This window comes from Bacillus rossius, chromosome 13 (assembly GCF_032445375.1).
Source record: "Bacillus rossius redtenbacheri isolate Brsri chromosome 13, Brsri_v3, whole genome shotgun sequence".
Lineage (NCBI taxonomy): Eukaryota > Metazoa > Arthropoda > Insecta > Phasmatodea > Bacillidae > Bacillus > Bacillus rossius.
In genome coordinates, this window is record NC_086340.1 from 11,046,935 (window position 1) to 11,068,793 (window position 21,859).

Below are 21,859 nucleotides of genomic sequence, written 5' to 3' on the forward strand. Positions count from 1 at the left end.
TGCCGATTTCCTGGGAACATGTCGCACGTAGTCTATGTAAATACAATTAAAAATTGTTCATAACAAATATAATTTATAATTGGGCTGTGATATTAAAATAAAAATATTCACAAAACAGGTGACGTATTCTAAGATTAAAAAGTTGTGATTATCGTGCACCTACTCATCGCAAATAGATCACATACCTGCACTCTAGGTAGGTAAAGGGGTGAAGATAACCTTTAGTTCAGCCATAGGGCGATACGTGGCGACACTGTCTCGGCGCCAACACTTTCTACTTTCCCCGCTAGATGGCAGGAGAGTGCGCGCCGTTTTGCGTGAGGAGTGTGTGTGGTCGTCTGTGTTTGTTGATATTAGAAAACACTGTGATATTATGTTTTAGCCGATTTTTTTTAGTATTCAATGCTCTTGTGAAATGTGTTTCGACAGGTGCCTTTACTACACGGACTTACAATACCATGTAAATGCTTCGTAACGTTCGTGAAGGTAGGAAAGTCGAACGTGAGGGCGCTGCTGGTAAGTGAATGCTGGGCTTGTAACCGCAGTCAAATCCGTTGCCAATGAACAACACATGGTCACAACATGTGCATGCGCATTTTTTTTCTCTTCAACTAACTTGATGGCGTGCCGACTTTTTTTTATTGGGAAAACGAAATGGAATGCATGCCTTATGGCTTGGATTTTGTAACCAATCTTAAGTTTTAATCATTGTAGGTTGGCTGTATTGTGCATATTTATTTCTCTGAATGTAAACAGCGTAAATCTTCCATTTTACAAACAAAATTTTGAAACGTAAGAGAGACAATGTTCACAATAATTCCCCACTGTACAACAAACGACTGCATATCTTAACTCATGTAATGAACTTGTGTGAGCTAACGGTTATTTAGGGAGTTTTGATCACCACTTAAATACGATAGACTGATAAATGAACATTTGTGTGCAAGTCTAAACAATACAGAGCCTAAACATGAGTGAAGATTATTAGGGTCTATAGGCTCAGTTCTTTACTTTAAAAAGAACAACGTTCCATTAAAATAACCAAATGAGCCATAATCTTTTAAGTGTGTTTTTCTTGGTACATACGCCCATAGTGATTCAAATTAAGATATTTTATGGTGATTTACTAACTTGACTTTATTGGCTGAGTCTAATGGGAACACTCCTAACCTTTCGGTAGGGTTAATCACAAAACACCACTTCATTATTTAATGACAGAACATTTTACAGTTTAGACTTCACATAAATATCTTTGGGGTCCCTCGCTAAATTAAACCTTTAAGCATATCTCATAAGTGACCACTGATAACTTAGTATTCTTAGGTGAACCAGAGTGAATTACTGCTAAGCTAATGCTTACCTACCCTATATGATGACCCAGAACTCAACATCAAACCAAGAATAGTAAATAAGCAAATTAATTATTATTCTGTATTAAAAAGAAATAGGTGCTTGCACTTATAAATGCACGTTGGAAGTTATATGTACTTGAAGTGATAAAAAACTAACTTTAATTTTGCATGCAAATAGTTACCTAATAGAAATATTAAAAAAGGACTGGAGTGTTTTTATAAATATGGTTGCTAAAATATAAATTCAATAAAATTAATTAATCAATAAATACTCAGTATTCAATATTAATATAATCATGTGTGTAAAATTAATTATTTAATGTAGCAAATTAATCAAGATAAATTTAAATAATGTGAAATTTATAATGGAAATATATTATACACACAGAAACATAACCTTATTTTTATAAATACACTTGAAAAAGTTTACATCACTAATATTGACAATAAATAAATGTTTTTAATGATAGAGCCAGTATTAAATATCAATCATTAAAGTATAAGATTGAAAAGCATATATTTTTATTTGTATGTAACCTTTTGTTTGTATGTAGCCATTTTTTTATCTTATAAAAATTTCTTATCTTTTTTCATAATGCACTTAAAGAAGTGTAACTTCAAAAAAATGTTGTAGCTTTCAAATTTTAGGAATTTTTGAAAAGTTTTAAAATTCTCACCCTCTACCAAATGATTAGATACTTTGTCCATACAAAGTTAGTTAGGTACTATAGCCTACTAGTATATTTTTTACAATGCAATCCTGCTATGCTATGCAATCCTGCAATGCTACTATTATTACAATTTAAAATAAAATCTAACATGCAGTATGTACCTACTTTTAAAAACAAATTCTTTAAGTAGAAGAGATTACCTAGGTACAAACATTTTTAATCAGGGAAATTTGATGTTTTAAACTACCTATAAGAAAAAAAATATGTTCTAACTTGGCAAGTTATTTTTAAGAATGGCTTATTTATGCAAGGTTCATAAATTGTATAGCTCTGTCCACTTTATACAAAAATTATGACCAAATTTCAAAATAAATTCTATACTGTTAAAGATAGCACAATGAATAGGTACATACTATTCAAAACTCAAATTCAATTAGTATTTTCCAGACATACAGTAAGGCCATTGAACGTGAGTTAGAACGAGGCAGATAGTAAAACAAAAGTGAAACTAAGTATTTATTGATATAAGTTTATATAATTAAATTAAATGTTAAAACTGTTTGCCATCATCCTTAATGCATGCTTTACATTGCCTTTGAAAGGACCTTTTCACGAGTCTTCCCTACCTGCGAGAATTAATTTCTTTGACTGCTTAAGCAATTTTTTGATGCAACTCTGCTATGTTTAAAAAAAATGTGATCAGTGCTGTACCATTATTAAACTGGCTTAAATAAGCCATCATTAAAAATAACTTGCCAAGTTATATCAGTATGTATTTTACATTTAAAATTGTCGTATTTACCAGACCAAAAGTCATGCAAATAAATTTTATTTACCCAATGTATATAGGCTACAATGTTTAGTCATATTTTTAATTATTAATGAGTATGGTTATTGAGGATTGCTAAACAAAAATTAGATCAGCATAATATGGAAATGTTTAGTTACAGTATTTAATAATTAGGTGCAGGGTAGGAATTTTTAAACTTTTGAAAAAAAAATCCACATAAATTAGGCCTAGGAAACTTTAAAGAAAAAAAGAAACATTTTCTTTTTCTTTTGAATTCAGAATCTCCATTAATTAGAGTATCAATAGTTCTAGGTATACCATATTGATGGCAAATTTTTTTCCCCAACTTTTACCAATATTTAATAACACAGGTGCAAGTACATAGCTTAGGCCAAATTATGATGTTTGATCATAAAAATTACAGTTAAAATTATAAGAGATAATGATTAAATTTTATTTCACTGCATTATGCCTAGATTGCCAAATGTCGGCCTGCAAATTCATTTCGTATGGCTCGTATAATATGAATGCTTTACCTAGTGAACGAGCCCGTTGTTTTTATAAAGATATTTAGAATAGCTTGACACCAGACAAGCCACAATATCCTCATATAAATACTTAGAACTATTCTTAATTTTTTTTGTATTTATTGGTATTTTTTAATTATTGTACATAATAATAAAATATTGATATTTTTCATTAATTATTGCAATATTTCATATTTCTGGCCGTCTGAATAGTTTAAAAAAAGAATCAGCCTCCAAAAAGAGTGCATTTGGGCATCATGGACCTACATAATAGCGGGCTTTGGACCACATTGTGTACAAACTCGATGCTCGTAAACTGAAGCCTTACCGGTGGATCATGGTCGAACTCAGAAGCCTAGCCACGCGAGTGTGATACGTCAGCAGTCACAGTCCCAGAAGGTCCTACTTGTGAATTTTATGAGCAAGGGCATAGCTAGAAATTCCTTGAGGTGTAGAGTCATGCATAACTTAAATTCTCACTGCTTGAAAAATAACAATAACAGTTACGTCTTTGTTAGCTTCACTTGTAACCAACTATGTAATCAAATCTTGGAAGTTCGTAACCTACTTCAAATGTCGTATCAATTTGAAACTGGGGAAGTATATGTGATCAGGATGACAATACAATAATTTCAGGACTATGAAATGTCATAGGGGCAAAAAGCCACTACTTTCGAGCTATGGGCAATAAACCACAACTTTTTAAGCTTTTTTTGTGTATCCATTCCATGATACTGGGGCATGGTGGGAAATTTTCTCATGGGTTGAATGCCCCCTCCCCCTCAAGAGGTCAACACCAAAAATTTTGAAAATTTCAAAAATATATTCTCTTTCGATTTGGAGTGTTTCCTATCCATGAGGCCGGGGCATGGTGTAAATAAAATGTGCCCGTGGTTCGAATGTAGCTCCCCCCTCCTTTTTCATTGAGGGTAGGTCATTTGCCCTCGATTTTTGGAAAGTCAGAAAAATTGAAGCATACTGATTTTGATGTGCTCCCAAGGTCTTCATGCACCATTGGATTCCCTCGGGAAAGGGGGGGGGGGGGGAAGGGTCATTTGGCCCCAAAATTTTTAGGATTTTGAAAATTGATTTTGTGGTGCATTAAGAGGAGTATCACATATTACTTAAATTGAAAGAATAATAAGAACCTATGAAAAAACAAAAACATTCATGACTGTGACCATTAGAGGTACAAAAAAACCACTACTTTCGAGCTATGGGCAATAACCATGCTTTTTATGTATCCATGAGGTTGGAAAATGGTGGGAAGTTTTACCGAAGTCAACTGCCCCTCTTGAAGAGGGGAAGGGGTGGTGGGGCAAAGCCACAAAATTTTGGAAATTTCAAAAATAAATTGTCTTTCGATTTGGAGTGTTTCCTATGCAAGAGGCTGGGTATGGTGTAAAATGTAACTGGAGTTCTTTCTATAGGTTGTCTTAAATTTTACACTATTAATAGCTATTCTTTAGGACAGAATCAGTATGAAAATGAAAGAGTCGTGCTTTTTTTATTAAAATGAATTGTTTGGTTTATTACTTGATTCTTATTTTAGGCTGATTAAAAAAATTATGTTATACAGAGTTGAAGTTGAACAAATTACTTAAATTCAAAGATTATTTTTTTAATTTTTAGTTCATACAACAATAAAAGTGTATTATTTTTTTTTTTTAGTATTTAAAAATATAATTTTATTATTATCTAAATAGGTACCAGGTTTTTTGTAGGCATATAATACAAACATTTTGATTTTAGCATTATTACATTAACACACCTGAAAATGTAACATTATATTTAGGTAATATAAATAATTTATAAATTGTATTTAACAAATTACGTATATGGTTACTTTAAGATTATAAGTACTGTTATGCAATTGAATAATTAATATTTACTGAAACAGGAGTATAGAAAACAATTTTTTTTTTCAGTACCATTCCTATTAGGCCTATCATCATTGACGAAGAATAATGTATTAGACTAATGGTCAGAGACCAATTAAAATTTTTTCTGTATCACTTTGTATAAATTGACCCAAGATCAACTGACTTGATTGTTTCTCAAAATTAATTTTATACCCTCCATTTGTCTCCATGCATCACAGTAATGTTTCATAAGTTGTGTGACATAGCTGTTACCAGGAGAAAAAAAAATTAATGAGCTATACAAATGTTAAAAAATTCCCCTCTTTTTTTTTATTTCAACAAAGATTATGCATGACAACTGAGTGAAAAATTTTGCTGAAAATGCGGCTTAAAGTGTGCAAGTTAGAAAACGAGAAAGTTTAGAAGTAGGCCACTCAGTGTAAAGCATTGGAAAGTAGCACATAATGGAGAACTTAGCTTTTGTTAAAGTGCAAACATTCCCCCCTCCCCCCTCCCCCACAAACCAAAAAATGAAACAGAAAAGAGGAAGCACATCAAAACCACAGCAACAAAGTGAATGTTGTCTCACTTTTTTATTTGTTTGTCTCTGATTGGTCAATTAAAACTTCTATTGTTCAAAAATTAAAGTACCTGAGCACTTCTGTTCACTGACATTTTTCTGCTCAATTTAGGTATTTTGTTCAACCAAAAGAAAGAAAATAAGATAGGGAATTATATTATACATTGTGTTACAATTAATAAATTAATTTTTTTTTCTAATTTTATGTCATTCATATTGAACTCAAAAAATGCCTATTGTGTATCACCGATATTTAGTTACCTGATGTTTCCTGTTACTGGTGTTTCAGAGACGTAGCAGTTTCGTTGGGCGGGTTCGTGGGCGTAACGTAGTAAGCGTGCTGGTATCGCTGCATCTGTGTTCTCCATTGTAGAAAGGTGAGTGTTCACATCTTACCAGATCAGACTTTACATATAGCTGTTAAATGTTCAAAACTGAGTCACTCATTTTAGAAAGGGTTTTACACCAAAGTAAACTTTTTTTCAGGAAGTAAATTTTTTTTGTATTTGTAGAAGTATTTAATGGATATCTGATGCTTCTATGAATTAAACGTAGGCAATTGTGATGTTACAGTATATAGTTTTTGTAGAAATGTGTTTTTTATACTTCTAACTACTTACGTACTGAAGAGTTTTATTTTTACCTCCTGTAAAAGAAGGTCATTTTCAAGCAAAGCCCTTTCAAAAAGAGCTTTTCAAATGTGATTACAAATTATTTTAGGAATGACTAGTGTTGAATGAATTTTAAGTATAAAAGCTCAAATTAGTTTAAACAGTAGTCGCTTGTTAATATGTATCTGTTGAAACAACTGTGCTGCACAGAATATGAACTTTTAACTGTCTTTAATCCTTAGTTACGTTATTTTCAGGGTACACATTTATAATTTTAAGGTTGTTGGTTTTATTTTAAGCTCCGGCATCAGTGTATTTAGGATTAGTTTGTGTGGTATGTAATTTGTGCTCAATACATACCCAAGTTTTATACAAAAAGATGATGTTAACATCTTATAAAATGAAATAAAAAGATGTGTTTCTTCGAAATAATCAAAAGTGCACTATACAAGAGGTTTTTTTACATGTGCTTTACACCTTTGTAGAAAATGATGTCATTAGAGATGAATGAACTCAACAACAGAATTTAAAAAAAAAACTGGGGAAGCAATCCAGCATACCTTATACATAGAGACCAGAAAAATTTGTGAGTTCATTTCGCGATAGGCTAAAATACAAGTAGTTATACCTCAGTGCTGCCTCTGCTATTGGCTCACAACTCACCAGGATGACTCTGAGCCAATGAGAAACACCCAACCAAAGCTTTATCGAATCACAGGCTGCTACATTGGGACGTCTCACAGGACAGCAACCAATGAGTGGGTGACATTTGACCGTGTACGTAGAACTATGGAGTTCATCCTATAGGCCATTGAACCCGCACATTTTTCCGGTCCCTACATATACAGAGTGTCTACAGGGCAGGAAACCAAAGGGCTGGTCTCAAAGTCTCAAAGAAGTCCTGAAATAAATGGTATTGGTGCTGGAAGTCTTGAAACTTTAAAGTACAGTTAAAACCTCATTAATCCGGACTAACTGGGATCAAAGGCAATCCGGACAATCGGAATTCTGGATAATCCAGGTAATATGGGTAATAAGCAAAACAAAATCCTTAAGTAAGCAGACTAATGTTTACTATGATAAAAATCTATGTTTTGTAACAAAATCAGAGCATACATGCCCCATATTCTATACAATTTGTTGAAAAAAATTTCTTAACAAAGACTTTATTTCTTTGGTTTCAAACATGTATGGTGTTTAAATGAAAAATGCTCAGGTGCATTATCGTGTGCTAACTGTCTTTGTTTACATAGGTGTAGAATACAGTTGTCATTATTATGTGCACATTAAATAAAATGTCTACAACTCTGATCCCGATTACCCGGAGATCCGGATTAACGAGGGCCAGATAAACAAGGTTTTACTGTATGGAAATTGATGCTTTAGTTTTTGCAATTTGATTTATCATTACTGGACAATTTTTTATTGTAGTTTTAGTAAAATTAATAAATAAAATGAAAACTTTTTTTTTACAATTTTTAATCAATTTGTAGATATTCTTTGAAAGTAAAATTTATAGTAATTTTAGTAAGTTTGTATTCATATCAATAAACTATTAGGAGAGTGTTTTTACTAGTAAGCTCTGTTAATGTACTGATATCTAAAAAATAAGCTTTCATGGAGTAACTAATTCATTATTTCATTAGGTTCTAAAAACTTTAATTTACCATGAAAATCTTTTGTTACTTTAATTAACTTTGTTTAACTTTTACATAAACTCATTTCATCCTTTTTTTCTTTTCATTTTAATCTGCCATAAAATGCTGTTAAATATTGTGATACCACCAGTATTTTGACATTCCGTTTACCTGTCACCAATTTAGTTTCTGTTTAGTGGGTGCACATTTTTAAAGATTACCTACAAAGTTTATATATTAATTCAGAAAAAAAAAAAAAAAAATTCAATACCATTTCCATCAGTTTGAATCTTACGTATAAGACATTCCGCTTGGGTATCGTGTCTAGCTGGGTACCACCCCGGTCTTTTTTTATTACTAATACATCAGTAGTGTAAAATGTTTGTCACCAACCTATTTTGATCATATAATGTAAACATAATTTATTACAATTTTAAAATTGGGTTATCATTCCGTATCACGTGTCCAAGTTTATCCCTTGAGCCTTGTGGCATGAGCCTGTATTCATTGCTCCTGTGGCATACTATGCTTGCATGTTTAATTGAGTACATTGAAAAACCCTGGACATAATAAAAAACTTGAAATATCACAACAAATGATTTGTGTCAGGTCATGTCCAGTATATTTCATCATACCTACTAAATTAAAACAGCAAGCATCATGTACCACAGGATTAATACATACTGGATCATACCATCATGATCAAAGTGTGACACGTGATACAGAACTTTTACCTTAAAATGAACACCAAAAATTTTTTTAAGAAAAATGAGCAAAACCATTATCTGTATAGGTATGTTCCAGCCTGGCTTAACATTTCTTTTGATAAGATTTTATTTTTAAAATATGCCAGGGGAGCTATTTTGTGTCAGATATTCTATACCCCAATCCACTCCCCATTAGGGGCCACAAAGTTTAGGACCAACATCAACATTCCAAAATGTAACACTATTCATTGCTCACAGCCAATTTAATTGCTGCCTAAAAGTGCAAAAGAGCATGTTCATTCACAGAAACGTGCCCTTTTTTTTCCTTTCTTTTTTTTTTAAAAAAAAGATTGGTCCCACAACTGTTATGTGGATGCATTGTAGATCACACCAGATAGTTTTTATCAATTCATTATTTGTAGATAAATAATGTCTTGTTTTATTTTTACTTAATCAATGATTCAAATGGCACTCTCTTTTATTTGTGATCTGGTGACATGAAAACATTTTGTTTGGGGCTGTACCTATGCATAGACATTTAGCTACCTCATTTATTCATATACGTACTGAATGATATTACTGCTATTTGTAATCTAGCAATTTTTTTTATAATACTGCTGTATTCAATCCTAGATAAAATAATTATATATATTTATATTCCATTAAGAAATTTTTTAATTTTTTTTATACATATTCTATTTTTTATGTTACCCTCAATTTGAACTATAATAAACAACACTCATATGGACTCTAAAATTTTTGATGTTGTTTCCCTAAAAATGTTTTTAAAATTTTTAAATAGCATATTTATACAATCTCTCTCATATCCACAATAACTAATGAAACAAATGCCCTCACTTCCCAACACAGATATCTTAGTGTAGCATTTATTTTATAATGCAAGCTGTCATCAGGATAGGCAATGTGCTTACCTTAGTAAAACTTCCAGCTGCATGATATACAATCAGAATTAATGTAATTTACGAGCCACCAAAAATAGTACAAAATTAAATGAAAAAAAAGTTATAAATGTAAAGTTAAATTATGAGTCAAAAAATGCCTGTTAAGTTTTTTTGCATATTGATGTAATATTCCCATATAAAACAGGAGGGCATTACATAATTTCCTAGTCCAGGCATGTATTATATGTGTATTTTAACAAACAAGCAAAATAATGTTTATACCTATAGCACTTCTGTGTAATAATTATCCACATGCATACCTAGTAAATAAAACCAATATAATTGTGTAATGGCACCAAATGTTTTGCTGTTTATCTATATAATAATGTTATAATTGTTTGTGTTTCTTGAATTATAATACCTGTGTTTGGTCAACTATTATTATTATTATCATCATCATCATCATCATTATCATCATATGAATGTGTACAAAATTATTGTTATTTGTAATCTACGACATACATTTTGTAAGCTAGGTACTAGTTATACATTTAAATTAAATATATATTGATTGACTTTATGTCACATCATCTGACTTTGGTACATATCTATTTTTAGCCAGTCATGAGATAAACCTAAGATTCACAGACGATAAGTCAGCAGACGCCTGAAAGATTACTCTTCTATTATTTTCCCCCTGTTGATAAAGTAAAGGCTAGGTAAGATTATGGCTGTATCCGAATACTGGCCTAATGGATCCCTTAGCTAAGGGATCCACTAAAAGTGCATCGTAGTGGACGCGGCCATCTTTGTGTTGAATCCGAATTCTCACAAGGGATGCCGATGCATCCTTTCACGCATCCACTAATTCGAGATTTCTAGGGATGCGACACTCGCATCCACTAACGCGTCCCTACATCCATTAGCTTCGGAATCGGGTTTTATTTTGTTTGTGTATAATATTACTTCAGATTTTCAGCATAAGATTTGTTTAAAACATTATAAGCGAAAGTGAATACTTAAACAGAGACAAATGAAGACGTTAATAAATATAATAAAAATACGAATTTAAACTTAAAGGATAATTCAAAACTCATAAGTATTTTTAAAGTTTACAATTTATAAAATGTATTTTAATTGGATCGCTAAAATGTATAACATACACGTTACATTATTTTTTAATTGGTAGGTATTTATTATTTACGTTTTGCTGAAAATTCGTAGATATCCCTACACAAAATGGCTGCGTAAACATTAGTACGACTGACAGTCAACAGGTGGTGCTAGCAGTAAAAGTATTCGGATACTATCCATCCATTAGAAATGCGTCCTCTACATTGTGGCTGCATTTGCTAAGGGATGTAGGGATGTGTGTGCTAAGGACGCATCCCTATGTATTCGGATACAGCCAATATTTGTTACATGTATGAATTTTAAGAATAAAATATTTAATTATTTAATTTTTTGGGAATAGTAGGTTTTCGCACGTCTTGGTGATAAAAAGAAATGAAAGGTGGGTTGGCTTAGGTAACCCAAATGTGAACATTTCTCTTTAAATGTCTAAAATACCCTAAAATGTGAACAATTCTCTCAAAAGGACATTAGAGGCAATGAAATGTGATGAGATGGTAGTTGCACTTTTGCACGACCAAGAAGCTAACTTCAGATGTGTTTGGGATCATGATTGTAATTCAGTGAATCTTGGGCTCCCCCGGTCGTGTGATGGGAAGTGCTGCTACGGTGGCGAAACTGAGAACCTTCGCACAGCGCTCGGCGCGGCGAACGTGCGAACTAAAGGCGGGACTCGGAGTGTGGCGGTGACTAGCGGCAGGCGGCAACAACTCGTTTCGAAAAAAAGGTTCTTCTGGTTTCACGGTGGGGGAAGGTTAGCCGAACGGAGAGAAGGGAAAAGGGGAGAGAGCCTGAAACACTAGAATGTGAAATCAATAACAGGAACAAAGACGGCGAATTGTGCATTCTGCGCGCTCTCTAGCGCCCGCGACCTTTTGACCGCAATTTCGTGCCTCGTTGGGATGGGTTTTTGTGAGCGTGTAGACGGTATTCACAGCCGGGAGAAAAAAAAATTACCCTTTTTTTTATGGCTGACTAACTAGGCCAACGGCACGCAACTTGGTAAATGTTCGCATATCGACTGAGCTACTTTTCTTTAGATACACGCAGAAGCGTGAACAGAAGAACTCGAAAATTTCCCTAACCTTAAAAATGATACATACTGCAGTTTTCATTTTCGTTGTTCGTTTAGGTTTCTGTAGTGAGATTTTTTTAAAGTATAAACACTAGGATAAAACAGCTATCGAAAATGAGATCCAAATGGAATTTTCAAAATAAGCACCTTCATGGCATACTAGTAATGACTGGACAATAACGTTTCATTTATCACCCTGATGCTAGGAACAAAGCTGTATACGTATATTATACTCAGAATGTGGTGTGTATAGTCCTTCGAACAGCTTTTGAAATCTGGACAAAGATGGCGGTGAATCATTGTAGATTGATTGATATCTCTTGCACACTCTTTTTTTTTATCTACTTGTGGTCGATTGTTCCTGAAGTTAATTAAAAAAAAAACCGCCTAAGTGTCAAGAACACAGTATGCTACAACTTGAACATTATTCACCGTATTTCCTTTTTTTTTTTTAAATGTTATTATGAACACCGTCATTTTTAATACCGTCTGTCTGAAGTACCATTCCCTTGTTTTAGTTCTCGCTGAATTGTACGTTGGTGACATAAGCATGGCTCGAATTCAAAATATATCAAACTCGTAAACTAGACAAATCCTTTATAAAAAGTAGTCCTACTACAGGCTAAGTATTAGTTAATGCACATACTAGTAATTTTTACACCCACGATAGCGGTAATGGCCGATAAAGAATGCCCATTAGTTAAATTTTTCTAATAAATATCAATAAAATACCAGAAAGCATACAAGTAGTAATTATTGATGTACTGCTTACACATGACTCATGTACGCATTGATTTAATCAATATTTTTACGAGTGTGGCACGTTTTCTCGTAAACAGTGTCATAATCAAAAGTTATTTATATTGTTTTTTTCCTTCTTTTTTTTAGTTTTGTTTTTTTATTCTTATTTCATTCAGCTTAGAATATTTGAGACGTATTATTTTAGGTTTTGAAATGTATAATCATTTAGTAGTCGCCGAGTAATAAACGCAGAAAGTTCGTAGTCTGTAAGCCTGCACTTGTGAAATAATCAATTTTTCTGATGTTGGTGGAAAATTCCCACGTGTCACAGTCAATCATTAATCATCGTAGGGTAAGTGAGGTGTTAAATGCTATCGCATGGCAAACACATGCGATATTTATGTTCACTGTTGTAAGAGGAAACGTGACGAATGCTTCTTACGTGAGAAAATCGTTCCCTAAATTTAATATAAGGGAACAATTAAATTTTGAGAAATATTGTTGATCTTGAAAATTTCTACACAAAATATCAGTGTTCGCAGAATTCTCCTGACAGAGGTTACATTCTAAATTGCGTTAGTATATAATTAATTATAGCCACATTTTATGTGCATGAACATAGCAATCTAGTTAGTTACAGAACTGTAAGTTACAAATTATTAACTATCAGTATTATTTTTAAAATGCCTACATAATAACCATTTACTGGTTCTAATAATATTTTGCATAAAAATGAGTTAAACATTTTTTATAGCTGATATGTATACTGTGATGATAAAACTGACATGAGTTATTGCCATCTTTTCAAAATCCGCACCTCATTTCAATAACATGTGTATATTCTTCGCTATGTAGTACATAACCATTGGGAAAATGTCACGACTAAACAAAATGAGTTGAAAATAATTAAGTTAGACTTCTCACAGCTTTGTGTTTGGCTCTAAAACTGCACTACAACACATGTAATTAAAATGAGGTGCGGATTTTGAAAAAAAAAAAATGCAAATTATACTGTGATGATAAAACTGTCGTGAGTTATTGTCATCTTTTTCAAAAATCCGCACCTCATTTCAGTAGTATGTGTTGTAGCGCAATTTTAGAGTCAAACACGAAGCTGTAACCAGTCGAACTTAAATTCTTTTCAACTCATTTTGGTTGGTCGTTACATTTCCTCAATGGTTTATGTGTAGGAGCATTCATATTTCGCGAAAAGATTCTGAGACTAGCTGAAAGTTAAAACAATGTATCATCGCTTGTGGTGTCATGATTGGATGAGTTTCTTTCAGGTACATGTCGATTGTTAAACCACCAATCAAATCTATTCAGTGCGGAAGCAAAACGCGTCCTGAGTGGCTTCGGCCAAATGAGGCAACGACTTCTCTCGCCGACGGCCGGCCAATCACAAGGAAGAAACAGTTTGTGCGGGTATACCTTGTTGCAGTCTAACAGGCGGTCTGATTTATTCGCGAAAAATGCCTGCCCCTATTTATGTGCTACATCAGCGAAGGATTTACGGGTCAATAGGCCTCAATTTTGACCAGACGCGGGGTAAAGGTTTGTTCACGCACGTGAGAAATAGGCTGCCTTGTATAAGATTCGCTTGGAGAGAAACGAGCCGCAATCGAATCACGCGATTGCACGGACTTGTTTGAAGCACGGACTTTGTTTGAAGCACGGACTTGAACGCCAGGTGCTAATTAGAAAGTGAAGAGAGTCGGGAGTGGCGCGACGTTCCGTAAGCGCTCGCCCCGCTATCACGTGAACAAGAGAGCGAGGCCTCGCCTCTCGAACATAATTAAATATACGCCTGGTTTTTACACTCCGGCTCGTCAGCTTAACAAGTGCCCTTTGTAGCCCAAGTGCTTCTTAAAGGGGAGTCAAAGTAGGAATGTTCTTTATCGAACACGGCCGTGTTTGCTCTGGTCAGAGACTTTAGGGGGGGGGGGGGGGGTTCATGGGAGTACAGACCCTCCCTCCCAGGATTTAAATGAAAAAAAAGGGGGTTGTCTGTAAAGTCGGTTTACGGACGATAATTTTACGTGATAACGTCATAAGAAAACATTGATGACGAAATTGCATATTATTTTTATTTTCAAATATTATGTACAGTTTTTTGAAAATTTAATTTAAATAATTTGTTTAAATGTAATCACGAACAATTAGTTAAAAAAGCCCGCCTTAACCTGTTTGATATTATGGAAGATTTTCTCGCACGGTGGTTGGCCGGTTCTTGCACGCTCGGCTCAGGCGGAACGTGACAATTGAGTCATGCTTTTTCTTCGTGCGTGCAGCCGGCGTTCATCGATTTATAAGACGTTATCACGTCAAAAAAAAATTTCTAGTGAAGCTGAAGACAGAATAAGAAAATTACAGCAACTTAGGTACATAAGGTTACAGAGAGTTTTATTTGGAAATATTTTTTTAATTCTTAGAGTGGACTACAATAAATGCATTTTCCTCCCACATCCAGCCCAGCATGGCTCATACACAGAAGCCGCAGGAGTTTATTTTTTTAATTTGATTCAAACATCATACATTATATTGCACATACCTACATGTGGATCACGACAATGTAATTATTGGTTCTATCTATAAAGTACACAACTGCAAGCTACCGCTAGCAAACCATGCTCAAAAGCCAAATAAGGAGTGTCTATAACTTTGCTTGAGGGTGCCGTATTGAAGTTGTTCCCATCGCTCTAGTCTGAGATGTTGCAAGAAGTACTGTGTGTCCTGCGGTATATAATTCAGAACTTATTGAGGTATTTTAAATGATAATTGATAATATCTTGATTAGTATATAACCATTTGTTCCTGTATGAAAGAAACATTAATGAACAAACTATTGTTGTTATTAGAGTGTAATGAGATATTTCACTAATTTTTTTATAGATATTTTATTTAAAAATACATTTGTTGAACAAACCATTTTGTTTTAATAAAACACTTGATTTAAACAATGGTTTAAACCACTGGTGTTTAAATCGGTCAACCCTGTCACAAAGCAATGGGGAAAATTCATAGTATCAACCGTTTTTGTTTTTTTTTGTTTTTAACAAGATGGACAGTGTTTTAATATAATCCCTTGTCGAATTCATTCCTTTGCTCTGCAAATATAATGATTCAACAGGGACGTAGTTGCTACGGCAGCGAATTCTAGCGGCGGGTGTGGAAACTACGTGTGATTGGTGTCAAGTAATTTAGTTAAAAAAAACAAAAAAAAAACACAATTTTCGTATATTTATCACGTTTGACCTTATTATTATTTTTTTTTTTTTAATAATTTACTTTTAAATTTTGTTTCCGAGATTCGTATTATAAGTGTGTTAGCAACGTGAGAACAAGGGGAAAAAAAAATCCAAGATGGCGGGTGGAGCAGGGCCTTTAACGCTTGTTGACGTCATGCGCGACGGCGTCTTTTGTCCGCGGCGACGCGACGGTAAGTTACCGCCGCCCGCCCTGATCCCGTTGCGAGGAGTGTTATTCCTCGGGCTCCCGCGAGCGTAAACAATGGCGTCGCCGCAACACGGCCGATAAACCGTGAGCTGTTGGTTTTGGGTTTTGGGTTGGAGGGGTGGGTGTTGGGTTGTCGGCGCGCTGTGCGGGATGTTAGGGTTGAGGAGGGGGGGAGGGGGTTGAAGGGGTGGAAGCCTTGGCCTCGCTTGTTATCCTCGGAGCCCCAGAGCCCGCCTTCTCACTTCATTAAACCGCGGCCACAATGGGCGCCATTGTTGTGGCGCGTGCCCCCTGCTAGATAAGGCCGCCCCTCCCCCTCTCACTCCTTCACGTTCTCCGTTGCCCCCCCCCATTTTTCACCCCTTCCTCCCCCTCCTCGTAGCGACAAGACTGCTTGAATTTGCCTCGCGGTCCACCCCTTCCCGTTCTCCCTTCCACCTAATCCTTGTCAGATAACGCTCCAACAATTTCCCTCCTCTTATCGGCCCAAGAGTTCGTTCTTCTGTTTTTTTTTCTTTCATTTCCCTCCCCCCCTCATCAGCACTTCCACCTCCTTGATTCCACTTTTCAGGCTAGTTGTTCCCTCCTTCGTCCCACGCCAGCCGTGCTTTCTTACGGCCGAACTAGCCCTCCGGTTCCTTCTCCCCTCTCTTTCGCGGGGGCATTCGCGCTATTAGCAGGTTCGGCGTTGCGAGCGCCTTATCGCTCTTGAAGTGTGTTTGGACGGTGCCGGAAACTAAGTCTTAAGAAGACGCGAGTTACCGGGCCTCTTTTTTTTTCTTTTTTGATGGCTGCATCGATGCTCTGGCTCCTCTAATTCTCGCTTGTACTTATGGTCCGTTCGCTGTTTGTTTGCCGTGTCCTTCAGCGACTAGGAACGAAGATAATCTGCTAACTAATTTTCACGACGTAAGTTCTGCGAGGCTTTAATTTTTTTTTTTTTTTTTACTTTTTCGGAATTATTCTGGTGATTTATGATAAATGGAGGAAACTCAGAAATTGAAACAGTTTCTACAAAACCTGGAAAACAAAACACTATTTACTGTACAAAATAGTAGGCCTACTATCAGTATTTTTTTCTTTCTCTGTAGTATCTTAATGTCACATCAGTACGTATTTTAAAAATAAATTCGTAAGCAATAAATAATCCGCATCTGATTTTAACCAACATTAATTAAACATAAGTATTAACTTGGACCACAATGTCTCTCTCTCTCTCGCTCAAACACACATATATGTATATATATGTATATATGTATATTTATGGCCTTGCACATAATATCAAAATGTTTCGTTCAAAATTATATAAAAGATAATTTCGTTTCCTTTTTTTCAGTCAAGCAGTATTATTTATGTAATGTTGGTGAAAATTACGTGTTCCTGCGGAAATCACCCATGATGTTTGATGCTTACCGTGTCATAATGTCACAAGTTGGAAAACGGGTTCGTAAGGATAGCCCGATGATTTTTATACACTTTTATTGTCTACTGATATTTACATTACCTACTAATTAAATAACCACACTTAATGTCTGCACACAAATCACTGAGTATCTGCCGAGTCCACAGTTGACACTCCTCACTGGAGCTAGGCTCGACAGTGATTCGCCACTCGGCCACACACGCACGGTCCCGTCGCTCCGTGCCTGCGTCGCTCGCGAAAAAAAGGGGGGGGGGGGGGTGGAGCTACTTCTCGTCTTCCTCGCCGAACTCGCACTTCGTTCTCTCTCTCCAGTCGGAACATCAACTCCCGCGGAGTCCGGCGTCGCCGCTTTTGTACCCTTTGGCCGTGTTTCTGGAACCGACTGGAGTGGTTGTCATCCCGGTACGGACCCGGCGATCAAAACATCCAGAACAACGGCGCTTATTCACGCCACTCCACGCAGTGACTTAAAAGCATTCCCCTCGGAATTCCCAGGCCGCTGAGGGATGGGAAACAGCCCTGGGAAGGAACCCCGCAGGGTGATGCCGGGACGCGCCAACCCCCTAAGGTATGCGCGTGTGACGTCAGCGGCCGTGCGGGGTCGCTAGCCGGCCCAGGTACCATGCGGGCGTAGCGGCCTCGTTCTGTGTTCGTGATCATCCCGTACGGTCGGCGGCCGGCGGACAGGCGGGGGAGGGGGGGGGTGTCAGCCCCCTGCACAAGGGCGCGATCAATTCGCGTCGGAAATACCTGGCGTTCCCTCGCGGAATGGCCTCGTAGTTAGAATAATTTGTCCGTGCGTTGCGCGCGCAACAGCTTTGGCCAGCGGACAGTAGAACGTGAAATGGTGTGTTGGGGAAGGGAAGCAGGCGGGGAGTTGTGTGGTTCAAGTGAACCCCCGCGCCGGTACATTTGGGTTTGTGTGCTCGCCGCCGTAGCAGCAGCTTTTTTTATTTTTTTTATTTTCTAAATTCTAACCACTCTCCTCCCAACGCGCGAATTTCCCGCATTCCGGTGTGCTCCTATGATGCCTCGAATGCCTGACGCGCTTTCTCTCTTTCTCTGTCTCTCGAAATCATGCCGACAGCGGTTTATAGCTCTCTCTCTCTCTCTCTCACTCACTTCCTGTTCCCCCCCCCCCCCCACCCACTACATCGTCCTCACTGTATGTCTCCCACACGCACTAATTCCTCTTCTTTTCGCCGCGCGGGCCAACGCTTGCGTGCTGGGATTCCAGCAGCAGTAATCAACCCCCCCTTCCCCCTCCCACTCCGGACCGACAACACCGCGAGTGTGTGCATTATCATTATGTTAATTGGATCGCCGCAAGGTCTCTCCCGCGCGCTCGGGCGTGTGTCCCCGTGCATTTCTGTCCCCATTCGACCCCCACTACTCCTCCTCCCCTTCCCAACTAACCGTTTCCCACCGGCGCGCCACGGCCAACCCACCAATACCTTCCGCGAGCTTGCTCCCGGCTCCCACAGACCTCTCTGCGCCCTTCGACCGTAATGCGATTACTGCCGGCGGGTCACAAGCGCCGCGTTAAAGCGGGGATCGGTTGCGAGGCTCGAATAGCGCCGGTTGTGAGTCGGGGATTTGTACTTCTCCTCCCCTCCCCTTATCAACCCTCATCGGGACACCCTGTTGTAGCTGCGAGAATGGCGTGGGGGCGGGTTTTTTTTGTTTAGAGGGCACTTTGCCCTCGCCTCTCACACATCCTCCTGTCCCTTCCCCCTCCCCCTCCGCCCAAATTGCACACCTTTTATGTTACAATTCCCCAGCCCGCGTCAACGGTCCTCGCGAAGCTGTTTGACTTTTAGGGGCCCGTCACAGGGACGCACCACAACGCCGAAATACCACAACGCCGAACGTACAATAACACCGGAAACCATAACGCCGAAATGCCAAATTGACCACAACGCCGACAGCTAGAAAACTGCTGTGTACCACAACGCCGAAATACCACAACGCCGAACTTACAATAATGCCGGAAACCATAACGCCGAAATGCCCAAATTGACTACAACGCCGAAATGCCCAAATTGACTACAACGCCGACAGCTAGAAAACTGCTGTGTACCACAACGCCGAATTACCACAACGCCGAAATACATTAACGCCGAAAAAATGTCATTGCAGGACTGCCACAAAGGTTAGGTTAGGTAAGTTTAGCACACAGATTCATGCAGTTTTTTTTCATTTTGCTCCTGTGGCCCCCACCCTCGCCGCAGCAACATTTTTCGGCGTTGCTGTATTTCGGCGTTGTGGCACACAGCAGTTTTCTAGCTGTCGGCGTTGCGGTCAATTTGGCATTTGGCGTTATGGTATTCGTGCGTTATTGTACGTTCGGCGTTGTGGTATTTCGGCGTTGTGGTGACGACCCGCCCGGTCACGTGGTCGTTGTATCCTGTGTATTGCTGCAGGGGTGGTCCGTGGGGCAGTCCAGCGCGCTGTCTCGGATCGACATAGACATGGTCCCCCCCCCTCGTCTAGCAGCACCTCGCCCTAGATCCTTTAATATAGCATAGCACCTGTCATTAAATTGTTGAACCATTTTCGTTGTTATTCGCTTTTGTGCTTTTAACATAATATAAATAGAGACCGAAAAAAAAAATCGCGATTTCAATGACTTGTAGGATAGACTCCATGATCCTCTATGCACGCGGGAAAAAATTACATTTGCTCTTTGGCTACTGACTTTTGACACCTGTTAACTGGGACGCTATTGATTCGATACTTCTTTTGTTAAAAGGTTTTTTTCATTGGCCGAGTATCATTCAGATAAACTGTGGCCCAACCACTGATGCAGTATAAAGGCAAACGTTTTTGGATTCTAGACTATCACGAAACGAATCCGCGAATTTTTTCGGTCTCTAAATATAAATGGATTAACAATACCATCGTCGAAATTTTAGTTTCTCGTTGTGTTGGAAAAATGTTGATTTAAAAAAAAAAATATTACTTTTAATTTTTTTTTTTTTTTTTGCGGTAGCTGTTCTATCCCCAAAGCAGGGACGTGGGGTCCGGACCTGTCCCTTCCAGGATTCAAACAACAGCTAACCATTATTTTGGAAGGATTATTGTAATCCTTAGTGGTCAGCAATTCCCAGGACAGCCCGGCATGCCTCATGTAGAGACCTGCAAAATTCGCGGATTCAATGACCTCCAGGATAGACTCTACTATACTCTACACATTCGGGCAAATGCCACCTGTTCATTGGCTGCTGACTTGTGAATAGTCTCGACCCGAGTGTCTGTGACTCGACACTTCTATGAGTGAGGGTCTCTAATTGGCCCTCCTTACTCCAGATTAACAGTGAACCAGTGGTAGAAGCAGCGCTAAGGTATAATTATTTGAATTGTAGCATATCACGAAATGAATCCGCGAATTTTGCAGGTCTCTACTCATGGGTACACAGAATCGGCAGGAATCGCGTTAAAACGTAGACTCTGTTTTATTACTGTAGGCATGTCTTTAACATAAACTTGACACGTGTGTGTTTCATGAATTTAACTACATTATCATAATAGAATTTACGATTTGTTTCAACTACATTAAAGCAAAACCAAATTCCCTTTTACATATTTTGATCTTATACTAGCTAATGCCCTGCATGTTTGCAATGCCTCTTTGTAAATAAATATATATTGTACACACATACAAAGCACATATCTCTCTTTATCCCTTTTTAACTCTATATATATCTTAATATATCGTTATCTCTTTATACTCACCTCACAATATCTCTCAATCTCCCTATATATATATATATATATATATATATATATATATATATATAACGAAAGACTCAAAAAAGTATTTCAAACAAATAGTCCAAAATATAAAATTTTCAGTTCTATTTTCTGAAGCAAAATCATCACTATGTGTAGGTACATTTGGAGTTATAAAAATCTACTATTCCCCCAAGATTTGTAGTGCAGAAATCAATTTTCTTAAAATTCAATTTATAAAGATAATTTACACTTAACAAATTATATAATTGTTATATATAAGTATTGTTTACCCCTCGGTAAATCCACACCTCAGGGAGGCGCGGTGGTTTAGTGGTGCGGTACAGTTATGGCGGGAGTTGTCCGATCCGGTGTTACCTGCTGCTTATGAATTCTACAACGACATTATCCTCACGGTATACAAGAGAAAGAAGATACATCTTGAGAGTACGAATATTTGTCACTGGTGTGGGGACATAGACACCGCATACCACAGAGTAATATATTGTACGTATGCCCGACCAATATGGCGCTGGGTAAAACTCATCATTGCTACGATTCCAGCGTCGACCTGCCAGATGATGATATTGTGAATATTCGATTCAAGTTGTTTCCGCGTGTGCGCCAGCGCGGAGTTAATGTGGCTCTTCACCCAAGCCCTG

General features: G+C 37.3%; 1 protein-coding gene across 4 annotated transcripts in view; it reads left to right on the plus strand.

Annotated features, from left to right (window-relative positions):
- LOC134538240 (tyrosine-protein phosphatase Lar) overlaps positions 1–21,859 on the plus strand; it is a 1,248,834-nt gene that overhangs the window by 499,980 nt on the left and 726,995 nt on the right. For 2 of the 4 annotated variants that reach the window (XM_063379388.1, XM_063379389.1), the window contains exons 1-2: positions 303–516; positions 6,072–6,159. The gene's annotated coding sequence lies outside the window, so the exon portion shown is untranslated. Of the gene's footprint in view, positions 1–295; positions 517–6,071; positions 6,160–21,859 lie in introns of those variants that run through there. The other 2 variants (XM_063379386.1, XM_063379387.1) reach the window with 2 other exon arrangements.